The following is a 27139-nucleotide window of genomic DNA, read 5'->3' as shown; positions in this document are numbered from 1 at the left end:
TTTAGCAAGTGCCATGGAAAATTCTGAGGCTCATAATTTTTGCCTCTGGAAGTAATTAGGCATCTCCTTCAGGGACATTTCTGGGTTTCACCTGCCCTAACAGGTATCCCTGAGGAGGGGGCTGTATGGCTCCCTCCTTCCCTGCCTTCTGGTGTCTCCCTCCGCCTCCCACGCTCCATACTTTCGCACGGTGCCTACAGTGCACCCTGACCATCTCTGCACTTACGAGCCTCAGATTTTTCTTTTTATTTTCTTATTTGTTTTTACTGAAGTTCGATTTGCCAACATACAGTATAACACCCAGTGCTCATCCCATCATGTGCCCTCCTCAGTGACCGTCACCTGGTCAGCCCATCCCTCCGCCCACCTCCCCTTTGTGTTTCCCAGAGTTAGGAGTCTCCCATGGTTTGTCTCCCTCTCTAATTTTTCCCACTCAGTCCCCCTCCCTTCCCTTATAATCCCTTTCACTATTTCTTATATTCCAGAATATATTCTGACTCAGAATGCTTAACCAACTGAGCCACCCAGGTGCCCCCAATCATCACTTTCTCCTTAAAACCAAGGAAGCTGGGTCACCTAGTTAAGTAACTGGATGCCTAGTTACTTCCAGAGGCGTCCCTGCAAGTCCCCTCCCTCCCAACAGCCTGAAGGCATCCCGCTACAGCAGAGCCTAGGGGAAGAGAAGGGGCGAGACCAAGAGGGTGGAGAGACCCCCAGGGACGTCGTCATCCTTCGCCAGCGCACCTGTGCCGGTGTGAGGAGGGACCTGTGGTCTCAGCAGAAGGGCAGCTATGCAGTGCACTTAGGTCGGGTGTGTGACAGGTGGTGGAGCACGGGGCAGAGTGTGGACCTCGGAGCCAGACTGCCCAGGCTCAAATGGCAATTCCATTGCACCAGAGGCTGGTGACTAAGCTTCTCTGTGACCCAGCTTAGTCGGTTTTAAGGAGGAAGTGATGATTGGGGGCACCTGGGTGGCTCAGTTGGTTAAGCATCTGACTCTTGGTTTCTGCTCAGGTCTTGACCTCAGGGTCGTGAGATGGAGCTCCTCCTCAGGTTCTGTGCACAGCAGGGAGTGTACTTGAGATTCTCTCCCTCATCCTCCCCCCACTCCTCCCTCCATTTGCACACACACACACTCTCTCTCAAAAATATAAATGAATAAATAAATAAATAAATAAATAAATAAATAAATCTTTAGGAAAAAAAGGGGGGATGCCTGGGTGGCTCTGTGGTTGAGGGTCTGCCTTCAGCTCAGGGCATGATCCAGGGGTCCTGGGATCGAGTCCCACATTGGGCTCCTCGCAGGTAACCTGCTTCTCCCTCTGCCTGTGTCTCTGCCTCTCTCTCTGTGTCTCTTGTGAATAAATTTTTTAAAATCTTTAAAAAAGAAAAGAAAAAGGGAGTGATGATTCATAGTCATGATGGTTAATTTTATGTGTCAACCTGGCTGGGCTATCGTGCTCAGATATTTAGTTGAACATAATTCTGGATGTTTCTGTGAGGGTGTTTTTTGGATGAGATTTTCATTTAAGCTGCTGGGCTTTGGGTAAACCAGATTGCCCACCATCATGTGGGTGGGCCTTATCCCATCAGCTGAAGAAGGCCTTCACAGAATAAAGACTGGTTCGGCCAGCAGATGGCCTTGGGACGTGACGTGAATGTCAGCTCTTCCCCGAGTTAACCTGCTGGAACTGTCCCATCAGATTTGAGACTCACCAAGGCTCCACAATCATGTGAATCAATTCTTTGAAAGAAGAACACTGATGAACACAAGAGTATCACTCATCTCCTAGAGTGCCGTGAGCTCTATCTGGTACACCCGGGTGAAGAGTACAGTGACTGGCCAGAGTGAGCTTGGTATACTTAAAAAATCCTCATAGAGCAAAGACCTGGATTGGTGGTTGCCAGGGATTGAGGGCTGGGGGAATGGGGAGAAATTGTTTGATGGGCACAGAGTTTCCTTTTGAGGCAAAGAAAATGTCTTGGAACTGGATAGAGGTGGTGGTTTCACAACATTGTGAATACACTAAATGTCACCAAATTATCCGCTTGAAACAGTTAATTTGATGTTATGTGAATTTCACTCCAACTTCATAAAAACTATTCGATGTTTTGGGAAAAACAAAACAAAACAATAGTCTAGTTTTAAAAAAGCCAAACCCCTGGCCAAGTATGGTTTATGTCAGAAAAAGATTATGTGTGTTAGGACTCATCATCCGTTGAATCATGTTCCCAAAATAGATGTTGAAGTCCAACGCCTGGCACCTGTGACTGTGAACTTACTTGGAAATAAGGTCTTTGCAGATGATCAGTTTAACATGAGGTCATTAGGGTGGCTGGTGGCTGGTGTCCTTATGAGAAGGGGAAATGTGGACACAGAGTGAGAGGTGTAGCTGACACGAATATATCTAAAGTCAAGGATCCCTGAGGCTATGAGTGGCTCAGAGAGGGGTCTGGATCAGATCCCTCCCTCACAGCCTCAGAAGGAACCGGGCCTGGTAATACCGGGGTCTTGGACTTTGGGGCTCAGAACTGTGAGATGCTATTTGTGTTGTTAAGCTTGTGGTGCTTTGTTAGGACAGCCCCCCAACACTAACCCAGCACCGGTGGCCTCTTGATGCCTCTGCTGGTGCCACGCAAGACCTGCTGCTCCCCAGTAGACTCCACGCTCAGAGGGGAGAGGAATGGGTCATCTTCTACCCTTCTGTGGGCTGCATGTGGAGCCTTGCTTCTGACCTGTAGGATGTGGCAAAGGGGGGGGGGGTGTCATCTTCATGATTAGGTCACATAAAGCTGAGGCTTCCTGTCTGCTGGCCGACCCTCTACTCCTTCCCAGGCTCCTCATGTGGGTGACACATGCTGTGGTGTTGGAGAGGCCCAGTGGAAGTGAGGGCCAGCAAGGAACTGGGTCCTTCCAACAACCACGTGCGCTTGGAAGCTGACCTTTCCCCAGTCTGTTGACAGCTGCTAACGCCTCGCTGATGCCTGGGTTCTTGCCCGTTAGACACCCTGAGCAGAAGGCAGGGGATGTAGTGCGGCTGAGCTCAGATTCCTGATGCACAGAAGACAGGAGACGTGAGCTGTCTCAAACCACTAAGCTTCGGGGTAATTCCTTATGCCACTTCGATAGCCAATACACACTCCTCATAGTCAACTGATTTTCGTCTGAACGTGTTTTAGATCCATTTCCTTCCCTTAACAATCTGTGGGATTTTGTCTCTCTCATCTCCACCCACACGTCATTGTGATTCAGGGGATGGTGTGGCTCTCAGACTTCTCTCGTCTCTCCCGGGGAGCCTCTCCCCCCACCACTCACAATCAAGCAAGACATGACGGTGTCCTGTGTGCAAAAAAGACACTGAAGTTCAGAACTCATGAAAGAAACGGGGAATGCCAGAATTAGAAGGAATCAAAGCTCCTCTAGTCCCACTTCATCACTACATAAAGAGACCCGAACAGACAAATGGAGTTTTCGCATCCCACCAGCTAGTGGTCGTGCTGGTATAAAATGCCAGGCCTCTGGGTTCTGGTCCAGCCTGCATTTAGTTGCTGAGTAGAATAAAAAGAAACCTTTTTTCAGGGCGAGGTCCTTGGGGGGGTGGGTGGGCAGCAATCTGGAGGACGGCTGGCAGGATAGGTGTCATCTTGGGGTGTGCTCGCTTAACATCACATCAGCTCGAAGAACCCCGAGCATTTCGGGACAGGCCATCTGCATCAATCTCACCCACATTTCCTAGATAGGCTGCTGGTTCCAGGGAATCCGGCTCAGAGATGGTGTTCAACCTCTCCAAGACCCATCACTGCGAGTAGCAGTGTTTTGCCATCTGTGGTGTCTGCAGCTCCGTTTGTTTTATGGCTTTTACTGAATGCTTCCAACACTTCCCCAAATATCAACTCTCCCGGGTCCCATGGGTTGTGTTTCCTTCTTACTGTGATCCTAACTGGTTACGCAGCCGAGATTATTGGTGTGAAGGACAAGAAAGCACCAGATGTAGGTGACCTAAGTCTCTGCTTTGCATGGGCCCTGGAACACCGGATGCTGAATATTAGTGTGTGAGGGGACGGTGTTTATTGCCTGTGGGTTTCTGGCCTGAGAGATATTCTTAGTAAAAGCGTGGCTTAGGGTGCTTGTGATTTTTGGGCTGCATGTCGGAGTGGCTCTGGGTGCTGGCTGAAGAGTTCTGAGGTGCTAAGCCCATTTATATCAGCCTCATGATCCTGCCAAAATTGGGACACCTTCAAGCCCCCACGTGTGCACACACTCACTTGTTCATCGAGAAAATATGTACCGCGTGGAAGAGGTAGATGCAAAAATGCACACAGTCAGACAAGCTTTCAGGCCTCGTGACCGACCTTACGGTGGGTCGGGAAGACAGATGTTGACCGCGCTACAACACGCTGCTGCAAGCGCGGGCCCAGGCGCTTGCAGGGAAGGCTCCCATCAGGGAACGGTGCCTGCACTGAACTGTGAACGTAAGAAGGGGTCTGGCAGTGGGAGGAGCACATGCAAAGGCCCTGTGGGAGGAGGGGACCCAGGGAGTGTATGACGATGGGAGGTGGCTGTTTTTTTAGGGAGTAGACGCGGTGCGTCTGGACACACATCTGGGATCAAGGAGGACCCTGTAGGGTATTCCGCGCGGGTTTCTGGTGAGAAGTGGCAGGCCCGACACACACCTTGAGTAACCCTTCTTCCTGAAATACCGCTGAAATGATTAAAAAAAGGGGTTCTGAAAAAAAGATATGAGCCCACAAAAATAGCGTGAGAGAAGTGAGAAGAGCAGGGGAAGCAGGGAGAGCAGGGAAGCAGGCCTACTTACACCGCTGCCCCAAGAAGCCCCGGGGCAAGATGCTCAGACTCCACTTGACCCCTGATGCTCCCCTGCCTCCCCGGAGGAGGTCCCCAGAACTTACTCTGTGGGCTCTGTCCAGCCTGAGATGACCCTCAGTGCTCGTCACAGGGCTCCCACAATTAGCATACAGATGGAGTCTCCCCAGACACAGGGCCCAGGTGGTGCCCCGACAGTGAAGACTGACCCCTACGGGAACCCCACACATCCGCCGCCCCCTACCACCTCCCACTTACCCCCAAACCTTCCTGTTCACTTTTTAGGGCCTGGCTCCTGGATATAAACTGATTGCCGAAGACTATTAGCCTGTGGAAACAGCTGTTTGGCATCTGGGGAATTTTAAACAAAGGCAGCGCCTGGCACTCCCCCCAGAGTCCAACTTAATTGTCCTGGGGTGGGGTCTACACAATGTTTTTTTGTTTCTCCATGTTTTCCTTGTTTTTGTTGTTAATGAGTTGCTTTTAAGCAGTTGTTTGCTTTTTTTACAAAAGATTTTATTTATTTATTTGAGAGACAGCGAGCAAGAGCAGGAGGCAGAAGGAGGGAGAAGCAGACTCCCCACCGAGCAGGGGCCTCCACTTGGGGCTCGATCTCAGGGCCCTGAGATCATGACCCAAGCTCAAGGCAGACGCTGAGCTGACTGAGCCATCCTGGTGCCCCTAATGAGTTGCTTTTAAACTCTCCAAATGATTCAATGTTCAGGAGGGATGGCAAACAGCTGGTAGAGGATGGAATTAGGAGTCAGAGCACCTGGATTTGAGCCCTCGTCCCACCTGTCACCAGCCATGTACATGCATGTGCTCGTATGTGTGCGTGTGTGTGGACACATATATACACACAGAAGGACGAGAGCATTAAAATCACCCCGGGGGCTGGGAAAAGCACAGGTTCCTGGCCCCCACTCCGGAGGTTCAAATGCAGAATCCAGAGATGGGACGGAGAATCTGCATCTCTGACAGGTTCCCAAATGCTGCTGCTGCTGGTCTGGGGACCACACTCGGAGATTCGCTGCCATAGGAGCTAACTGTGCCCGTTGGGGGTTCAGGACCAGAACTGCTGAGTTCAAGCCCCGGTTTTCCATTGCCTGGCTGTGCAGTCTTAGTAGTAGTATCTAAATTCCCTCACCTTCACTTCCTGTGTGTATACAGTCAGCATAGCAAGGCCCCTGCCCCTCTGAAGGTGCCATCTGGAGACAAGGGGGGAGAGGTCGTAGGTGAGCTGAGCGCGGGACCCGCCGAAGGCCGTGCTGCTAGTGGATGCACCTCTCAACCTCTCAGCTTCGCTACAGCCCATCAGACAAAGCACACACAGACCCGGATACTTCACAGGGCAGGGAGCGAGAGAGAGCTGAGACCTCCTGAGCTTTGAAAATGACCCCGTGCCACGCAGGTGTGAGCCACCACTGATTTCGTGACTATGGCCCAGAAACGGGAGCAATCTCAGTCTGGCCCTTGATGCACTTGTGTTTTTGTTTGTTTGTTTGTTTATTTTTTTGTTTTTCCTTGATGCACTTGTAAATGCTTTTCCTGGGTGTTGTTCAGTGTGTCCTCAAGAGGGGGGCTTTTGTAGCTGAATGACTACAGGCAAATAGACCCCCCAAAACAGCTCCGCCCCACGTAGGTTAATGAAAAAAATGCAGACTTTACTTCCCAGGCCCATTGCAAAGATCATACAAATTCTCATCCAAGTCATTGTTATTTTTTTTTTCTACAGTGAAATTCACTGTCTCCAAAAAAATGTGCAAGTTTAGAAAGAATTATTATTACAGCAGAGCTCTTGGAATGAAAACTAAAAATTAATTATCTGACATCTCAGCTGAACAGCATATATTGTCCCACACTCCCCTTTTGCAGTTTGAAAGATCACCTACCCAGCGCTCCTCCCCTCCCGTGTATGCTGTTTCGGATTGCCTAACCCACAACAGGAAACTCTGTGTCAAAATGTACAGCATTTGCATTTTACAAAATTTGCATTTTCTGATGAATGTTATGAAGCTATTAGAACTTCCTCTTGCAGTTCCCAGATGTCTGAGTTCTTCAACGGGTATACCCCAGGGCCAGGCTCGGTGGAGGGAGCTGGGACTACCTGGCTGTGCCCTCTAGGGTCTGGGGGCTGCAGGCAGGGAGAAGAGCCAGCCGGGGAAACTGAGGAGAAGCAGGCTGCTGCAGCGGAGGCCCAGGACCCCCGGAGCCAGGTTGGGCCGGGCCGCCAGGGAAGTCCTCCCAAAGGCCGTGAAGAGGGATGAGGCATGGGCAGGTGCCAGCAGTGGAAGGCGGGGACCTGCTGTGCCCCAGTTAGCGCTGCCAGGAGCCAGGGTGCTGTATCTGGGGCAAGACTAATGCTGTCACCTGACATCGTGTGACAATTTACAGCCACAGCCACTGTTTTTACCCCCTAGGCTACCTTCCCATGCTAGTCTAAGCGCACACGTGTTTTCCATCACTGCAAACACTAGCATGTCTGCCGTTGATGTTCTTTTCACTTATCCTATCTTTTTTTTTTTTTTTTAAAGACTGTATTTATTTATTCATGAGAAACACACAGAGAGAGGCAGAGACACAGGCAGAGGGAGAAGCAGGCTCCGTACGGGGATCCTGATGCGGGACTCGATCCCAGGACCCCGGGATGACACCCTGAGCTGAAGGGAGACGCTCAACCATGGAGCCACCCAGGGGCCCCCACTTACCCTTTCAAGTAGCTCAGAGTTGGTTTGATTACAAATTTAACGATAGAGTCGATTCTTCAGCGGATAGGCTTTATTTCTGCTTTGCCACATTGTTGGGTGCTTGTGTTCTAGCCACACGAGTCGTGCTGCAGCCACACCTTCACTTACACACCTTCTGTTCCCTCGAGCTTGGTGATGGAGTACAGCGACCAAGAGAGAATTACACCCTGGGCTTGCCTCTTGGCCTTGCCACATCCTGCTGGGGTGCCTCTGGGTGAGCCGGTCATGTCCTTGGGATTCGCTTCCCCATCCATAGAATGAGAACCACAACACGCTCTGTGGTACAGGGTGGTTGCCAGCGACATGAGTTAATAGCTCATTGCTTAGAAACATGTCCTGCGTATAGGGAATCTATATTGCTATTTAATTATGTGTTCTTATTTATCTTTTCATCTGTTATATACAAGTTCCTAATGAAGGATGCACTGTGGGTTAAAACTCTTTGTCTCTCTACTCTTTGGACCTTTCATTTTTTTTTAATTCCATTTCCATGAGCTCTTTATGGCGTCTGGATATTTTTTGGAAATATTTTATCTCAGTCTGCCCTCGTTTATATAATTTAAACTTAAAAAAATAAAAAAAAATAAACTTAAAAAAATCTCAACCCTTTCTTTTCAAGATTTATTTTTTATTTGAGAAAGAGAGAGAGCACGAGTGCGGGTGGGAGGAAGGGCGGGGGGAGAAGGAGAAGAGAATCCCAGGCAGGTTCCCCGCTGAGCGCAGAGCCTGAGGCTGGGCTCCATCTCATAACCCTGAGGTCACGACCTGAGCCGAAATCAAGAGTCAGATGCTCAACCAAAGCCAGAGCACCCAGGCGCCCCTATTACCAAACCTTTCCAACATCTATTTTGTGATTTTTTTTCCAAATTACAACAGAGGTCATAAACTAATTCTGCATTCGAAATCTAATATTAAATTACCTCTTTTAAGGCATGGTTTGATTTATTATTATAACTTATAATTTGATTTCAATATATAGCGTTTTATTTTCCAAATCAGTTACTCTTACGTTCTTTATTTCATTTGTTATATGTAAGCATTATTCAGGAGAGCACTTAAAAATGTTGGAGTTTCTCTGGCTTAAATATAAATGGCTAATATTAGATATTACATCGGGGTCATAAACATGGATTACAAGATTTCTTCAAAATTTATTGAGAATTTCTTTATGACCTTGGAAAAAATGTAATCACTCCCCATAAATATTATTTTGCATCTTTTTTTTTTAATTTTGCATCTTGAAAATGACTAACATTGTTATGCTGCCTTGCAGCTTACAGAACCCGTCAGTATTTCTCATGATCCCCCAGACAACAATTCGAGGTGGTCGTGATTGTCTGAGTTTGGGCAACAGTGAGTTATTATCTCATCTGATGGTTGCATTGCTGTCTGTGTCCCTTGAACGTCTCATAAATTTTCCTTTGCATATTTTGTTGCCATGCTGTCCAGCACATGAAATGAAATGGAAATTTATTGGGCAACTACTTAGGCACATTATTGCAGGAGTGCTTTCAGACACAGCTCATCCCAAGCCACAGCTACTCCATGGGGTTGCTGCTGGTGTTTCTGCCATTAGGTACAAAGAACACGGCTCCGAAAGAGACTGGTGTCCCCAGCGTCTCTGGCTGACAGCAAGTCAGCGCAGAAGTCTGAGGAGGCCCTATCATCCATTCATTAAAAACGATAAGGTTTTGGGGTTGCCCGGGTGGCTCCTGTCAGTTAAGCATCTCCTGATTTCGGTTCAGGTCATGATCTCAGGGTGGTGAGACTGAGCCCTGTGTTGGGGAGTCTCCTTGAGATTCTCTCTCTCCCCCTGTCCACCTGCCCTCTCTGCACACATATTCTCTAAAATAAAATCTTTTTTTTAAAAAATGGTAAGGTTCTCCACCATGTGCCTTCTTAATAAATCTCCACTTTGTCTTATGTCAATATTAGATGCCTGCTGTTTCTTTGCTTTCCTGCTCTTTCCCTTCACCTCTGGTCCTTTTCTTATGGTTCTATCAGGGGTTTTGTGTATGTGTTTGTTTTGCTTTTAATCTAATCTTATTAGGACATTTTCTTTTTAATATGGGGGCCCAGATTCATGGCTGTACACATTTTTATTTTAATACACAAATGTGCACTAGAACAGAGCAGAATGCAGATTGCCAGGGCCTGGGAGCTGGGGGAACAGAAGATGCTGATCAAAGGGCATAAACTTCCGAGTTAGAAAGTGAGTAAGTTCTGGAATCAAATGTTCAGCATGGTGACTGCAGTTAACAATACTGGACACGTATTTGAAAGTTGCCACCAAAGTAGATCTTAAACATTCTCATTACAAAAAAAAAAAAAAAAAAGTCATGTGAGGTTACGTACGTGTTAACTAAACTTACGTGGTAATCATTTTCAAAGATGTGTATCAAATCACATTATATACTTTATGCTTACACCATTTTATTATACGTCAAATACATCTCAATAAAGCCGGGGAAAATAAAAATGCATAAAATAAAACGAACCCTATAAAGTTTCGTAGATTCTCTTACAAAATCTCATTGCAGAGATTTTGGAAAATACTACAAACCACCAACGATCCTTCTAGGCGGACAGAATCATCCTAACGTGTTTGTTTTAGTGACATTTTTGTGTGTAATTATAAATATGTAACAAATCTATAAAATATAAATATACATAATTGATATGATGAATATAGTTTCAAGTCTTTTCTTCCCCCAGTTAACATTACCTCACGAGCAATTTCACGTGCCATTGAAAACAGATTTTGATGACTGCATAAAGGGGTGAATTATCGTTTCTCTGTCATTCCCACCCTTTGACTTATTTATGTTTCCAATTTCTGCTTTTATAGATAAAGCTGAAATAAACAACCCTGGCTTGAAGCTTTTATTGGATCTCTGATTGAGTCCCCTTGGCAGATTCCTGGAAGCGGGTGGGAATATTCTCAAGGCTCTCGTAGCATATCACCTAATCACTTTTCATTAAAAAAAAAAGGCCCCAGTTTATGAGCCCATTCTCTGCATGAGGAAGCACCCTTCCCCCAAATCTATACCCACCCCCCAATCCCTGGACACAGGGTCTGAAAACGTCCTAATTGTTTGCTGCCATCAGCAAAAAGGCACCAAATTCTCAACCAGGGAGGCCCAAGATCCAAGATCAACTCTGGTTCTGCAGCTTAAAACCTGCAAGTCAGGTGACCTCAGAGCTTCAGTCTCATGATGGAAAAAAAAAAAAAGCTCTTTTTACTCCCTGGGGAACGGCAGATGGGGTAAGATTTGAGATCCGACGGGCTGTGGTCAGCCCACAGCGGCCTGGGGGTCAGCCCTTCGCACCCCGACACCCGGAGAACATGTGCTGACTTTTGGGGGCTCCGCGAAGATTGGAACTTGTTTTGGAAACTTCGCAAAATAACAACCGTGTCATTGGATAAATACACCGTGTCTCTCCGAACAGTGTCAGAGGTCGAGAGGCTGCGGCGCACAGCAGGGCTCCGGGCGCGGTGGCGGCGGGTCCCCGAGAGCCCAGCCCTGGGCACTGAGCGGCCGCGGGGGGACCACGGCGTCACCCCCTCTCCCTCGACTAGCCCGGAGCCCGGCCCAGAGGTGCCCGCACTCGAGGCGCAGGACCCGACGCCGAATGGGGGGGCCCCGTGGGTCCTGCGGCTCGGTGAGGGTTGGAGGGGTGTCCTGGGGCTCGGTGAGGGTGCAGGGGGTGTCCTGGGGCTCGGTGAGGGTGCGGGGTATCCTGGGGCTCGGTGAGGGTGGGGGGGGGTGTCCTGGGGCTCGGTGAGGGTGCGGGGTATCCTGGGGCTCGGTGAGGGTGGGGGGGTGTCCTGGGGCTCAGTGAGGGTTGGGGGGGGGTGTCCTGGGGCTCGGTGAGGGTGCAGGTGGGGTCCTGGGGCTCGATGAGGGTGCAGGTGGGGGGGTGTCCTGGGGCTCGATGAGGGTGCAGGTGGGGGGGTGTCCTGGGGCTCGGTGAGGGTGCAGGGAGTGTCCTGAGGCTCGGTGAGGGTGGGGGGGTGTCCTGGGGCTCGTTGAGGGTGCAGGGGGGGTCCTGGGGCTCGATGAGGGTGCAGGTGGGGGGTGTCCTGGGGCTCGGTGAGGGTGCAGGGAGTGTCCTGGGGCTCGGTGAGGGTGGGGGGGTGTCCTGGGGTTTGGTGAGGGTGCGGGTGGGGGGTGTCCTGGGGCTCGGTGAGGGTGGGGGGGTGTCCTGGGGCTCGTTGAGGGTGCAGGGGGGGTCCTGGGGCTCGATGAGGGTGCAGGTGGGGGGGTGTCCTGGGGTTCGGTGAGGGTGCGGGTGCGGGGGTGTCCTGGGGCTCGGTGAGGGTTGGAGGGGGTGTCCTGGGGCTCGGTGAGGGTGCGGGGGGGGTGTCATGGGCTCGGTGAGGGTGGGGGGGGGGGGGTCCTGGGGCTCGGTGAGGGTTGGGGGGGTGTCCTGGGGCTCGATGAGGGTGCGGGGTGGGTCATGGGGCTCAGTGAGGGTGCAGGGGGTATCCTGGGGCTCGGTGAGGGTGCGGGGCGGGCCCTGGGGCTCGGTGAGGGTTGGGGCGGTGTCCTGGGGCTCGGTGAGGGTGCGGGGGAGGTGTCCTGGGGCTCAATGAGGGTGCGGGGGGGGTGTCCTGGGGCTCGGTGAGGGTGCGGGGTGAGCCCTGGGGCTCGATGAGGGTGCGGGGGGGGGGTGTCCTGGAGCTCGGTGAGGGTGCGGGAGGGGGGTCCTGGGGCCCGGCGAGGGTGCGGGGCGGGGGCAGGTCCTGCACCGCTGTGCTCCACGTGGGGATGCGGAAACGTCCCTCTCCTTTACTCTTAGGGACACGGTCACCGCTCGCAGGCGCCGCGTCGGGGCAGCTGGGGCAGCGCGGGCTGCGTGGAGGGAGAGCCCGGGGACAGGGAAGGACGGGGCGGCCCCGGGGCGGGGCGGACAAGGGGCTGCAGCGGGGCGGGGCTGCTCGGAGGCCAGGTCCAGCGGCGACACTCCACGTGGGCCCGCGAGGCCCCATCTCCACAATCAGGGTCCGCGCCCGGGCTTCCCGCCCCACCAACTCCGGGGTGAGCAGAGGTGAACTCCCCATTGGCGGAGTCTGGTCACGTGGCCACGCCCTATTGCAAGGGACGCTGGGAAAGAGCGGATGCAAGGGATGCTGGGAGAGGGAGGATGCAACGGACGCTGGGAAAGAGCAGAAGCAAGGGATGCTGGGAGAGGGAGGATGCAAGGGACGCTGGGGAATGGCGGATGTAAGGGACGCCGGGAGAGGGCGGCCGGTCCTGTCGTCAGGTCCCCACTGGCCTCTCGGCCTTGAGCAGAGCACAGACGGGTGCACATGACTGGGTAAGAGCAAGAGCGCCGCCGCCTCCCTCTTCGCGGGCTCCAGATCTCCCAAGTGGCTGCCGGCGGGCCCCGGCGTCACGAGGACCCGTGGAGACACCGTGTGCATCACCGAAGGGGTTAAAGGCGGCAACGGCAGACAAGGTTTCGGAAAGCTGGGGTTTGGGGAAATAGTTTACAGGGAAAGGGGTCTGCAGCATTCCTGCCCTCGGCCCAGGCTGCAGGTCTGTAAGGGAGGGACCTGGGGGTGGGAAGTAACAAAAAAAAAAAAAAAAAAAAAAAAAACAAAAGAAAAGAAAAGAAAAAAAAATTGGTTGGGGGTAAGAGAGGATAACACAGATTTTTGGCATTCAGGGCCAGGGCACCGCTCGTTAGTGCTCATTGTGCTTTTTAGCCTGAATCGCTGCACATTTAGAGCAGAAAGAAAGAACAGTTCCAAATGGGCCGGTCCAAGGAGAATCTTGGATGAGGCTCCTGCACCCACCCCAGCTCCCTGAAAAATGCTCTCTCTTTTTTTTTTTTTTTTTCTTTTTTTGTCCTCTGTGGACTTCATTGTCCCGTGGGAGCTGATTGCACAACAGGCAATATTTTCCCCAAATATGCCTTAGAACATTTTGTGAAACAGCCCCTAGCTGGGTTTTTGACAGGCAGTGCCTGTTTCTTTGGGAAAACGCAAACACCCCAAATGTCTTTTTTTATTATTTTTTATTTTTTTATTTTTTTATTTTTTTATTTTTTATTTTCCCAAATGTCTTTGACAAGAGTGCTTGCCATCTCTGTAGAAGCCAGAGCACAACTAGAAGAGGCCGTTGGCCACCTCTCCGACCACGTGAACCCCGGAATCTTTACATTTCACAGCAGTGGCAGCCGATTGGCTTCTGGATCTCCCCTTCATCACCCCTGCTCGCATTATTGCCCTACAATTACAATGTGATTGTGCTGTCAAGGAACAATCCCACAGTTACTCTAGCATAGTGGTTTACGAAACTGGAAACGTCTTTTTCAAAGAATTGTGAAAGTTCCTTTTCAGGCGGCATTGCTAAATCCTGTAATAATTGGTGCTTTTCTGGGCGTCTCTCCAAGAGTTTCTTAGCTGTCACACTTTTAAGGTCAACTGTACAAATATTAGCTTATCATTTACTCAGGGCTTCTGAAAACATGGTATTAGTTATCTGGAGTGATCTAATTATTGCTTTGTTTGGAAAATAGATAATAAATTCTTTGTGCTTCTGAGACATCGCACATTCCAGGAGCTCTAAACCTTGTCATAATTCCTTAAGGATGAAGAATTACAACTTATCCTTGAAGCTCTGAAGAAAGAGAAATTGGAAGGAGGGAAGGAGGGAGAGAGGGAAGGAAAAGAGGGAGCAAGGGAGGGAGAGAAGTTGGTTTTGCTCTCCAGGGTCCAGGGAGAGCTGGGACCTCCGGGGCAATGCCTGCCACCTCTCTAAGGCCTCGGTCTTCTCACCTCCTCTCTCCATCTTCCCCCTTTTCCCTTTGCATTTCTCCTTTCCTTCCATCTTTGCCTCCCCTTAACGCTGTTAGGGAGGGCAGATACCGGGCTGCACTGGTAGCAGCCTCCTGTTTCAGAGTGCCTGGTGATGCTGCTGGACACGGAATGCCACTCCTTATGTATTAGCTTTCCTGGACCCGCATCAGCACATCCCGAAAAGCTGGCATCGCCGGCAAAGGTGAGCTCCATCGTGGATGGCAAGCGTCCTCTGCACCGGTCTGCCTGTGATGGCCTCATCTGCCTGGCGTTTGACGTCAAGCTGGCCCCTGCTAGAGGAGAGGCCTGGCTCCCCTCTCCCCTGGGTCCCTGACCCAGAGTGTGGCTGGCAAGCAGAGTCTCAGGAGGAGGGAGCGATTGTACTCCCGTGGTCTGGCGTCATTGTTTTAAAATAAAGTGCACGTTTGCAGAAAATGACATAGTGTAATAATGACTTAGATGATGATTAAAAGTTTACATTCTTGTGTTCACGTTTGTGCATTCGGTACAAGTAAAAAACAGAAGAAAAGTCAGGCAAACAGCAGAAAAAGCTCCGCAGGCCTGCTGCTTGTCCAGATCCCCAGGATAGGTGGAGCCTCTTCCCTGGCTTCAAGCACATCGGCACAGCACCTCCTCCCATCCTCCCCAGACAGGACCCCTCCCCCCCCAAGCTCAGCTTCAGATCTGAGGGTATTTGAAATCAGATCATTGGGTATTTGAAATCAGATCATTCTAGAACATTCAGCACTGTGTGTCTAGTTGTGGGTAATTGGAACTGCTTCACTCACGTAACAAAGCAGGGTTTGCTTGGTTTATTTTGTTGTGTTTGCCAGGGGGCAGTGCCACCTGAACACCCATTTTTCTTTCATAATTATCATTTCCTAAGTGTTAGGTATCCGTACTTTTGCGCTAGGGGGAAGTGAGGAACGGTTAGTCTGAAGCGCTTTGCTGTGATATATTCTTCGTGGAAACGGAATTTGCTAAACTTGAGCTCTTTGTTACAACCTCAGATATTCCTTATCTCCCAGGTGCCATCTGAACAATCTCTGCTGAATATCTTGAGATTTGAGCATGCAAATCATGTGGAACTAACAGGTTGTCTCTGCTCAGATTCTTAAGTTATAAGCAACAGAAATAAAATGAAGGTAGATGAGGGGAAAATGCGAGATTCTTGAGTTACAGGCAGCAGAAGTAACATTTGGATGGATTAAGAGGAAGCGGGCCATGCGCTATGGGTTCTGCAGTGTCTCCTGCGGCCAAGAGCAGAGTGAGGCGGTGGAGGACTAGGAGGCTGCAGGACTGTCTCCACTGCTGCTCCCCGTCCCCTCGAGGGCCCAGCCTTTCTTCTCTTTGCAGACTTCAATCCTTCGCCTGCCTGGCCCACCTGATGGGATGTCGGCTCCCCTCATGGCTTAATAAGGTGCCTTGCCTTACTCTTCCTGACTCCCAGACCCCAAATGGGGTTTCCCTTTAAATTCCCAGGGTGAAAATCTGGCCCAGCATAGGTCCAGCGTCTGCCCTGGTCACCCAGGGATGGCCGGGAGGGTGGAGTCGGGTAGACCAGAGAAGGTGTGCGGTGCTGGGCCTGCAGCTCAGGGCTGCTTTGCAGGGAAGGAAGAATGCTTGTTAACCAGGAGTTAGCCACGGCATCCCACGGACAGCATGCTGACCGAGCGCGGTAGTGTAGCAAGAGCCCAGCCAAGTCCTCGCCTCTCCAGCACGTGGCCCTCCCCATGGCTCTTCTTCCTTCTGTCTCTGTGTGTCCATGGGATCGAAACTGTCCTATGTATTTCCGAGATCCTAAGGGAATCGCATAGGTAAAACTCTGAAGCAAACAGGTGATGGTGTTGTTTTACTGTCCGGAAAGTATTGATGTGTTTCTCTAAGGAGGGAAATGATTACCACGGGCAGCGGATGCAGGCCAGAGCATGAGGACAGGGTGGGGGTGGCCATCGTATGAAATGTGATTGGAAGCCAGTGGGGTCTGCTGGTCATTCAATCAACACTCAGGGCCAGACACGAGTGTATCTCTAATACAAACACAAGAAATCATTCACCGTAGTTTTCATTTAAAGAATGTTTACACTGAGTGGTATCAAGACAACCAAATCAAACTTCTCATGGAGAAAAAACTGAGCTCCATAGAGACCAGAGTCTAACGACTCTCTAAATCCTGTTTTTTAGGGATACCTGGGTGGCTTAGCGGTTGAGCATCTGCTTTCAGCTCAGGGCATGATCCCAGGATCCAGGATCGAATCCCACATCGGGCTCCCTGCAAGGAGCCTGCTTCTCCCTCTGCCTGTGTCTCTGCTTCTCTCTGTGTGTCTCTCATGAATAATTAAATAAATCTTTTTTAAAAATTAAAAAAAATAAATCCTGTTTTTTGTTTTAAATATCTCTACATCATGTAAAGACGATGTCATAAATGTTTACGATCTTTCTTCAAAGGTATAATATTTATAATAATCTCAGCCAAGTACTGTGCGATGTGCCAAGCACTATGCTATGTTTTTTTTTTTTTTAATGGTAACCTGAATTTAATTCTCAAAACAACTCGAGACATAATAAATGTTTTCTTGTTTTTGCAGTCAACGAAATCAAAGCTCCACAAATCATGGATCTCAGGAGAAGTAGGTGAAAACTCACAGTTGAGGCTCACCGTTGGATCAAGTGCAACAGCTGTCTAAAGGTACGCAGGCAGGAATCAGTGTAGCCAAACGCTGGACAATTTATGCTTCTAAGAATGTTTTCTTAAAATGAACCTACATGTAATAGGCAAGACAGGGCTATTTCAAAAAGATCTGACTTTGGAAAGAAACATTTGCTATAAAATGGGAGCTAAAGTCATCCCTGATTTACTGAGTTTGCCAAAAGAAAACCAAAAAGGACAGCACAGGTCGGCATGGGTTTCTGGAAGGATGGCTTTGCCAGTGCCAAGAGCTGGACGTTTGCTCAGAGATGGGACTGATGGTCCCTTTCTGGCATGTTCTGAGTGGAGAGGGGGCTTCACTGAGACCCACCAGCCCAGACACAAGAAAGCCCTGGGCTATGGGTTGAGGGTCTGTCTTGTCAGGGATGGCTAAAGGGCCCACTGGTCACAGGAGGTCACTTTCCCCTGAGTCCCTGAGGGCAGGGGCTGCTTCAGTAGGTTGGCTGATGGGTTCATTAAGTCTGGGGCCACAGACTTGAAGTTTGTCCCTCGGGGGTCTCCAGTTGAGCAAGGACCAAGTGCCTTTGTCTATGAACACACAGAAGAGCCCAGTGGACAAATTCAGAGGTAGGAGAGCCCAGTGCAGGGCTAGGGGGCTCCTGAGACTCCCCTTTCTGCTTATCTGTGTCCTCACTCCTGCTGTTACTTGCCTTGAAATCTTCCCTCAGCTGTCCTCCTCCCCACCAGCTTTTGCCTGTCTAATGCCTTCTGATCCTTCACAGCTCAGGTTGTGTCCTCCAGGAAGCCTTGGCAGCCCCTCCGGGTAAACCTCCACTCACCCCCATGCAGGATTCCTGCTTACGCTTATCGCATTACACTGGCGTCCACTTGGGGGATGATCTTAACCTTAAAGCATAAGTTCTTCAAGGAATTATGTCCTATTTTCTTTGTTTGCCTTTCCAGCAACCAGCATAGTACCTGGTGCAAAGTAACTGTTCAAGAAGTGTGTGGAATTGCGTGAAGCCTCAGTCGCAGGGAGAGCAGCCCTAGTGACACATGGTGGAAGGAATCCTGTGGGAAAAACACACATTCCTGAAGCTGTGGGATCCTTATGGTTTGCCAAATGCCAGAGTAACACCTGCTCCACCCCTGCGCCCAGGAATCCAGGAGTGCTGCCCCACCTGTGCACATAGCACCACCAGGCCACAAGGGCAGCAAACATGGTTTTAAAGTCCTCCAGCCTGCCTGCCTTAAAATTATGTGATTCATGATGTTTTGGCTTTAAGGAATTGGATTGTTTCCAGTCTTTTGCATCTAGTTAAAATGCATCAATTTAAAAGAATTCTGCTATTTCGAATTTGCATAATTTAAATTCACAAATGTGGTGTTACATTGGATTGTAAATGAAATACCAAGGTGATCTGAGACCCCCTGAAACCAGTGCTGACCTGGTCACCAGCGGGCCCGTTGACCCTGCATCTGCGTTGGCCTTCGGGCTTCCATAACCGGCACGGCCACTTGCCCCCGGGATGCAGATGTCCACTGGCAGAGGAGCAGTGATAGTTCTGACGCAAAAATGCTGGATTTGTGCCGTCGCAGAGAAGCAGGCCACCTCGTGTGTCTCAGCTTTCCCTTGGCTCCTCCCCGAAGCAGTTCAGCTGATTGGCATGGACTGGAGTTGGCTAATAACATGATCTATCCCTCCACTCAACCACAGCCTCTGGAGGAAGTCTGCAGGAAGGCTCTGGGATGAGGATCAGAGCTCTCCAGGGTTTGTGGCCAATACCAAATGGGAGGCAGACTCGCCTTGGGACAGTCTCCATCCACAGCACTGCTCTCTGGTGTCTGAACCCAAGACAAACCAAAACACAATCATATTTTCCCCTTGGATTGAACAGAGAGATTCTTGAAAACCGAAACTCCATGAATTTAAGGAGGCAGGATTTTACCCAAGTTGTTCCTAGGGTAGGTTTTGGGAGGGGGGAGTTAAGGATTGTTTGGGCTGAGACAGTGTGTTTTGAGTCAAAGGGGAGTTGGTTGTACTGTCTGAAGCCCTGTAGCATGATAGAAGTAACCTGGTGACAGCTCTGGTGGCAAAGTTGCCCAGTGAGCTTTCAGGAGACTGAGGACAAGACCTGGATGGTACTTCAGAACCCAATCCTGGTTTTGTGCGTTCGTGAGCATTGAACCTCTCTGAGTTCCATTCTCAGCACCTGTAGAATGGCAATAACAATAGCGATCTACTTCGTGGCAGCCTCCCTATGTGAGAAATGATTGATAAGAATAACTCAGCTGGGTTGTACATGTAAAAGGATCGAATATAGAATGCTCTAAAATCTCACCAAGATGCCAGAAGATGCATATCCCTCCACACAGCTCTTAAAGATCAATAAGAAAAAAATAGCCCAATAGAAAAATGGGCAATGAATAGGAACAGGCAACTAACAGAAGAACTACAAATGGCCTTTCAATTGAGGTAGATGTGCAATGTGACAATGGTCATCAACAACACTGTTGTGTGTTTGCAGCTCACTAAGAGAGAAAATCTTCAAGGTTCTCCTCACAAAGAGAAAACCGACCATAACTGTGTGAGGTGGTGAATGTTAACTGATTTTATTGCGGTGACTGCTTTGTAATACATACGTATATCAAATCATTGTGTTGTACACCTTCAACTTAGACAATATTATGTGTCAATTGTATCTCAATAAAACAGAAGAAGTAAATAAGTAAACTTAGGGAAATGTAAAACTTGCTAGCAACTAAAGAAATGCAGACTGGGGACACCTGGGTGGCTCAGCCGTGCAGCGCCTGCCTTCGGCTCAGGTCGTGATCCCAGAATCTGGGATCGAGTCCCACATTGGGCTTTCTGCAGGGAGCCTACTTCTCCCTCTGCCTGTGTCTCTGCCTCTCTCTCTCTGTGTCTCTCATGAATAAATAAATAAAATCTTAAAAAAAAAAAGAAATGCAGATTGCAGGGTTGAAACATTTGCTCTGCCAGGTTGGAACCATCAGAAACTGATACCATCTGGTGTGGTGCGGGCATGGGCACACAGGCGTTCCTCACACCAAATTGCGTCGATTGGGACCAGCTTTGCCAAGATCAATTTCAGATTGCATGTTAAAGTCTTGAGTTTCTCATCCTTTGATGTGAGAGTTTCACTTACAGGAATCCATGTTAAGGAACGGTAGCACGAATTCATAAGGGCATATATCTAGATAGATAGATAGATAGATATATAGATGATAGATTTAGATATTTAAAATAAGATTTTGCCACAAAGATGTCAAGAGGGAAAAAAATCCCTCATATTACCTCTCCAAATTCCAGGAAATACCAACCCCCAAATATGGATTGTACGTGAACTCAGGACTGGGAAATGTGTTTAAATTTCTTCCCTGTTACAAGGTAAACTTTATTTAGCAAGGCAAAATGTGAATTATAGCTTAACTTGACGTCACTTTGAAAATCCCACAAATTGTGGTAGAGTTTTTAATCTTTGCAGTAAATTTTTTGGGATGAAATAGAGAAAGTTCTGCCAAGAGTACAAACTTGTGTCTGGGTACAAATTAGCCCCTGCTCATTTTGTTATGGTGACCCCATGATTTAAGAAATCGTAAACGAATACCTTGGGAGAGCTAATGAGCTCCATGAAATGGCTGGATTACATTCAGGGAAAAGATACTGGCTGAGTTTCTGAGAATATCAGTAAAATTACTGAGCAAACAGATTTCTCTGTACTCTGTGGTTTGGCCAAATTTGGTGGTTAAAGAGATTGTACAGGAGGAAGGAAAGTGGTTCCATAGCCTGCTCTATAAATGAGGAAGAACTAATGCAGCTCTTGGGTGCTTATTTTCTGCTCCATAAAAATGCTTTGGGATGTGCAAAGTCATGAACGTGTTTGATGCACAAACAGCATCTCACTGAAATGTGTAACATGCAAATCACTAGAATTGCTCCAAGAAATGATCAAGACACAGTAATAATGGAAGACATTAATCAACTCAGAATTGGCCAGATGGAGACAAGAATTAACTAAGGAAGGAAGAGGATCGCACATCACAATTAACATATTTCTTTTAATAGACATGTTGAATTTTGTGCCCTGCAAATAGACACAAGGTTTTTTTCCCCCCAAATAACCATGGAATATTTATAAAAGTTGGTTATATATCGCCTAAAGGAAAACTTGATTATGTACTACAAAGCTGAAATTGCCTAGGTCACATTATTTAACCAAAAAGTATTAAATCTAGAAACAGACTGCAAATAAAAAATTAAAAATGAAATTTAAGTACTAGGACATTCTGAAAGAACTCTTTCAAACAGTTTTGAGTCAAAGAGCAAATCAATTATTGTCAAAGTACATTTACGAATGCATTAGGAGTGATAATGATGAGGGAAGCCTGGGTGGCTCAGTGGTTGAGCGCCTGCCTTCAGCTCAGGTGTGATCCTGGAGTCCCAGGATCGAGTCCCATATTGGGCTACCTGAAGGGAGCCCGCTTCTCCCTCTGGCTATGTCTCTGCCTCTCTCGCTATGTCTCTCATGAATAAAAAAATCTTTAAAAAAAAGAAGTAATGATGATAAAATTCATATTTAATATATGTTGTGAATTTAAAGTCTTAGCTCTACAGTCCTTTACTATTGGAGAAGAAAGATGTTATAGAATTAACTAAGTGTTCAACTCAAGAAATTACCAAAAAATAAGCAAGAAAAAAATCAAGATTAATCATGATAAAGAAATGTGATAAGGTAGAAATAAAATGTGTAGATGTGAAAATAGAGACAAGATCGGATTCTTTGACAAGACAAGCAGGAAGTATGTTCAAGGGGAGGAAAAAAAGAAAACCTCTGGATTTGCATTTGGATTTTTAAAAAGAGAATATACCCACAGAGATAAACTAAAACTTTTAAGACAAATAACATGTTTTTCCCTATAGAAACAGTGTTCTTAGTAGTGACAAATAAGTAAATGTTCGTCAGTAGGGTAAATAAAATGTGGCAAGTGTGGCACACAATACTGTGCTGCCATAAAAAAGAATGAGACGGGATTTAATGTCCTAATCTGGAACATTTGTAAGTGTGTAAATGGAATGCTTTAATTTGTGTAAAAAAGGTGGATACACTTTGTCTCAGCTTCCATATGTATTAGAGACTCTGGAAGAATGGATCTGAAATCGATGCACCGAGTGTATGTTGGATGTCCTGCATGGTGAAGACTACTCAGATGGAGATGGAAGGATGGGGATCTTTATCATATACACCTTTACACTTTTAGCTCTTCAAAGCTTCTGAATTCACTACCGATTCAGCAAATTAAATAAATAACGCCAGGAGCCTAATTTAGGGTAATAAATTTAGGAATCCGGATGATGTGGTCCATGTCTTTCCAATGTATTTATAAGTTGCCAAAATTGATCAAAGAGGAGACTTCAAACCCAAACAGGCTGACATCTCAACCTCATCCAGTTATCTATCTTTTTTGCCCTCTGCCTAGACAGTGTTGTGCAAGTTCTCTCTTGGAATACTTTTCCAGAGGCTTCCCTTTATCTTTACCCCATGCCTCTGCTCTGGGCTGTGGTCACAGAATGCCACAGGACAGCCCTCTGATGAGGCTTCCTACCTCGGCTGCTCACCCTGGTCAGGCTTTGGTGGGACTGCTAAGACCACTAGCTGTAGACACCGAGAGATGGGAGTTTTCCTACTGCCTCTGAGTTAAAGGTTACCTTTCTGAGCCCCCACTCTTCATCTGGAAAATGGGAATAATTATAATAGTACTTCCATTACATCCTGCTCCGGGAGTTGGATGACAGAAAGAAGGGAACATGTTTGTAAGAGAGCATATTGTGCACCCAATAAACGTTAAATTTATTTAACGTCCTGATGCACTTGAACCTTACTGTGGCAGACATGGAGGCACCGCTTGGCCTCACCTTCTAGAACAGGTGGGCTGCTAATTCCTCCACCTGTTGGTTCCTTCAGCAGCCAGCTCAGCGTCTGAGTCCAGTCTCACTGTTCTCGGGGAGGTCTCAGACAATGACGGGTCATGTCTGTCCACGTGGGCCTCCTTTCCGGGCGGCGTCCGTGGAGGGCAGGGTTTGGTTGGGTCTGTACCAGTTTCCTCACCCCGTTCTGCATCCTCTCTTTTCTGTTTACAGATATGACTCCTCAACAAACCTCTTAAGGCTGTCCTCCTAACTCTGTCTCAGCATCTCCTTCTGGAAGAACCTAACCTGCAGGCTCACCAGTTCACTTCACCTGACCCCTCATGGCTGCAAGATAAAGTCCAAACTCAAAGGTTTGGCCTGTGTGCTAGAGCCACTGCCTTAGAGGCGTCTCTTCCGTTTCTTCCCTGACAAGTTCTACTTAAGCTTCAGGAGAAATATTTCTGGCTGAAGTCCTCCCTCAGACCTCAGACAGCCACCTCCCTCCAAGCCCTCAGGTCACTCCATTGTTCCTAAGGTTGCCTGGGATGACAGGCCAGACTTGGGACTGTCACAGGCTGTGGGGACACCAGCCCATGACTGTGCTATAAATCCCCACGGCAGTCATTTGCCTTAATTTTCCCCAAGTACTCTACACCCCCAGCAACAGTGATGGAATTGTCGAATTTAAATTAGAAGTTTCAGGAGATAAATTTCCCTCCTCTTTTAAAAACAGAATTACCCATCTAATAGAATTATAAATGTATCAGTCAATACATTTCCCCATGTGATTCTAATAAATGGAACCATCCACATCCTTTCAATGCTCAATTATACTGGGGGGTGGGGTGGGGTGGGAATGTGCTTTCTTTTACATAGTATATTGATTTTTTAAAAAATCTGACGTGAATCAGAATTCCCTTATACACATACTGGTAAACATATTCACGAGGTCATCATACACAGCTCAAGGGGAAGCGTGTAGGGATAATAACTGTACGTCAGTGTCCAGGCTGTCATTTCCAGGCTAATTAACATGGCCAAGTGCTGGAAAGGACGCTTGGATTCCCAGTGTGTGAACAACAGGGTAGGGAAGGTCTGGAAGGAGGATCACATCGATCAAGCATAGATGCAGAAATCAATGTGAACTCTGTGGCATGGCTTCAGCTGGAAGATATATGGGTTTCCTTTAATTGAATCTCCACATGGAGCTCTGAACCAAAAGGAGGGTGAGAAAGGTGCGTGATGTAATGGGGCCACCACCCAGCTCCACCTGCCCTGCTCTCCCACCCAGCGCCCGGGTCTCCACCTGCGACAAACAGATTCACTAACACCCACTTTGCTGGGTCCTTCAGAAGGCAAAAGAGGCAACGACATCTGGAAGGTATTTGGTGGAAGGATGAGTCACAAGCCTAGGTTCTGGGAATTGGAAGAGTCTTGAACGTCATGAAGTCCAAGCTCCTATGGTTGTAGGTGAGGGGGCTGAACCCCAGATAAGGCAAAAACTTTCTTAGATGTTTCTGGAAAAGTAAGACCTAGGATTCCTGTCTCCAAACTTCTGTTCCTGAGCCTTCCATCACTCTGCCTTGTTGATGAGACCTTGCACCACCACAGAAGGAGCTGACGATTGTCACCATTTATCCCGTGCTACATGATTTTAACTCATTATCCTCATTAATTCCACCAACAAGCCTATGAAGCTGGTATTATTATCTCCCTTTTATAGGTAAGGAAACCCAGGCTCAGAAAGTTTGCAAGCTTGCCTAAACTTGCAGCTGGTACATGGTGCTGTAGAGCCAGGACCCCTGTCCCCAGGCTCAGTGCGCCACCCAACCCTCAGCATAATGGGAACTCTGTCTCATTCTCCAAAGTACACCGTGTAATAGAGTTCATGCATAGAAATAAGAACAAATGCATCATGTCTCCAGAGAGTGCATTAAAAAAGTGAATGTAACCAAATGTCTCTTTTTCAAATATGTTTTTCTTTTACCTTAATAGTTTTCCCAGTTTTATGGCCCGAGAAAGAAAACAGAAGGGTTAAAAGGAGCTATCCACGCATGTCTTGTGTTTTCCTCCTTACTCTCTTCTACTTTAAAAACATCTAACTTGTTCTGTCTTCAAAATATTTATGCTTTAATTAAAATGGCCTAAGGTGAAGTTCATTTTCCTGGGACATCACTCCTCACTGATCTTCAATTATAGGTAGTTGCTAGAGTTACATCTGAATTAAGCAAGATACATGATAGGGTAACTTTGCAATATAGAACCTTCCCCTGACATGTGCACAGCCTCCCGCCCCCCCCCCATCTTTGGGTAAGTTCTAAGGTTTTTTAGGGCTCCCTCACTCAAATCAGCTTCAAGAAAAGTTGGGTATTGTCATAAACATGAGCAAAGCAAGGGGGATGGGTATCAAAGGGAAAAATTAGGTCATTGCAGTGGTCCTGTATTTCTGGGCTATCACTGTGTCTTTTGGGAAAGAGTGGAATAAAACAGTGACTCTTTAACAAAATCTGTGAATTAGTCACTTACCAGGCAACAACAAAAATTTCTGCCAAGGCTGAAGTAGGAGGGTCTTTCCCACTGTGTAACTTGGAACCTCCGTGAGGGGCATATTTATAGTGAATGAGGACAAGATCACACATAATTTTCAATTTTATAGAGACAGCGGTCAGAACAACAACAAAATGCATGTGGCATTGACTTATACATTAAAAAAAATTCCTCGTTAATCTTGTTTATCAGAATAGAAAACAATTATATGGAAAATGATGAAATACAAACTTCCAAAAGGAGAATTTCTTGAATATTGAAAAATAGTAACCATAAGTTAGAATCAAAGATATGGCTGTTTTTGTTTTGTGCTTAGAGCATATTTTTATTTTTATTTTTTTCATATTTTTATTTTTAAATAAATATTCAGTAATAGACATATTTGGAGTATGTTGGTTAAAATTCTTTTTCTAAATATGTCTTGGGAAATGCTTAAGGATTTTTCCTAAAAAGTCATAGATTTTTTTTTAAGATTTATTTATTTAAGAGAGAGTGAGAGAGTGTGTACTGGGGTGAGGAGGGGATTAGAGGAAGAGAGAGAGAGAGAGAGAACCTCAAGCCGACTCGCTGCTGAGCACAGAGCCTGATACAAGGCTCAATCCCAGGACCCCAAGATCACGACTTGAGTCAAAATCAAGAGTCAGTGCCCCTAAAAGTCACAGATCTTGAGTGAGTCTGGATCTTGTACCGTCCCCACCCCATAGCTTTTCCTTCTACACCGAACACTGGAGAGAGAAAGGAATGAGAATTTAGGAGCTCCGTTTGCCCCAGCTCCCTGTTGGGCCATCTTCAGGACACCCTAAAATGTAGGCATCATGACCCTTGCTGGCATGAAGGCAAGCTTCCCAGAGATAAGGGCTCTTCAGGGAGGTGGGCGCCAGGACTCAGCCCTGGGAAGCCAGCAGACAAGTCTCACCTTCGCCCCCCCGTGGTATGTGTCCTTCCCCTTAGGGACCATAATGGTGACCCCAAGGTCCCCGTGGTGCCCTGCATTCACCCTGCTGTCACAGTGATGCAAACATGCAAACATTTTGGGAGAGAAATCGGGTCTCTGCCACACATCTGATTTGGATATCAGTCAGGCTTCTAAATATGTTTTTGTTTTGCAGCATTTCTCCTTTTGTGTTGCCCCAAAATCCTAATCTCTGTGTCACTCAATTTCTGTCTTTCTTTCAAATACTGTTGTTATTGTTAACTACAGATCATTCTGAAATGCATTCAAGCTCTTCTCTGGCTTTGAGCTGTGGTTCCTCCCTGTGAGAGCTCCATCAGTACTAATCAGTAATCGATAGTTGGGAGTCTGGACCCTCTCAATAGGCCTTCATCAAGTGTTTCTCCTCTCACATTATCTATTACCCATGTGGACAATGATTAATCTTACTAACAGAATATAAATCCAATTTTTAAAAGATTTATTTATTTATTTATTTATTTATTTATTTATTTATTTATGAGACAGAGGGAGAGAGAAGGTAGAGCACAAGTAGGGGAAGGGGGAGAGGGGGAGAGGGAGAGAGAGAGAGAGAGAGAGAGAGAGGAGAGAGAGAAAATCTCAAGTGGACTTCCTGCTAAGTGCAGAACCCAACATGGAGCTTGATTCCAGGACCCTGAGGTGAAACCAAGGGTTGGATCC

At 47.6% G+C, this 27139-nt stretch overlaps 1 long non-coding RNA gene across 2 annotated transcripts; it reads left to right on the top strand.

The window, feature by feature from the left end:
- Positions 1 to 12735: 12735 nt before the first annotated feature.
- On the top strand, positions 12736 to 22908 carry LOC144296266 (uncharacterized). 2 transcript variants are annotated; one of them, XR_013363432.1, is made up of 3 exons: positions 12736 to 12894; positions 16969 to 17069; positions 17994 to 22908. It is a non-coding gene; the product is annotated as an uncharacterized LOC144296266 (long non-coding RNA). The 2 variants fall into 2 exon arrangements; XR_013363433.1 differs by lacking the exon at positions 12736 to 12894 and adding an exon at positions 15327 to 15800.
- Positions 22909 to 27139: the final 4231 nt, after the last annotated feature.

The sequence above is a fragment of the Canis aureus genome, chromosome 24, assembly GCF_053574225.1.
Source record: "Canis aureus isolate CA01 chromosome 24, VMU_Caureus_v.1.0, whole genome shotgun sequence".
Classification (NCBI taxonomy): domain Eukaryota; kingdom Metazoa; phylum Chordata; class Mammalia; order Carnivora; family Canidae; genus Canis; species Canis aureus.
This window is presented reverse-complemented; position numbering and strand designations above follow the sequence as displayed.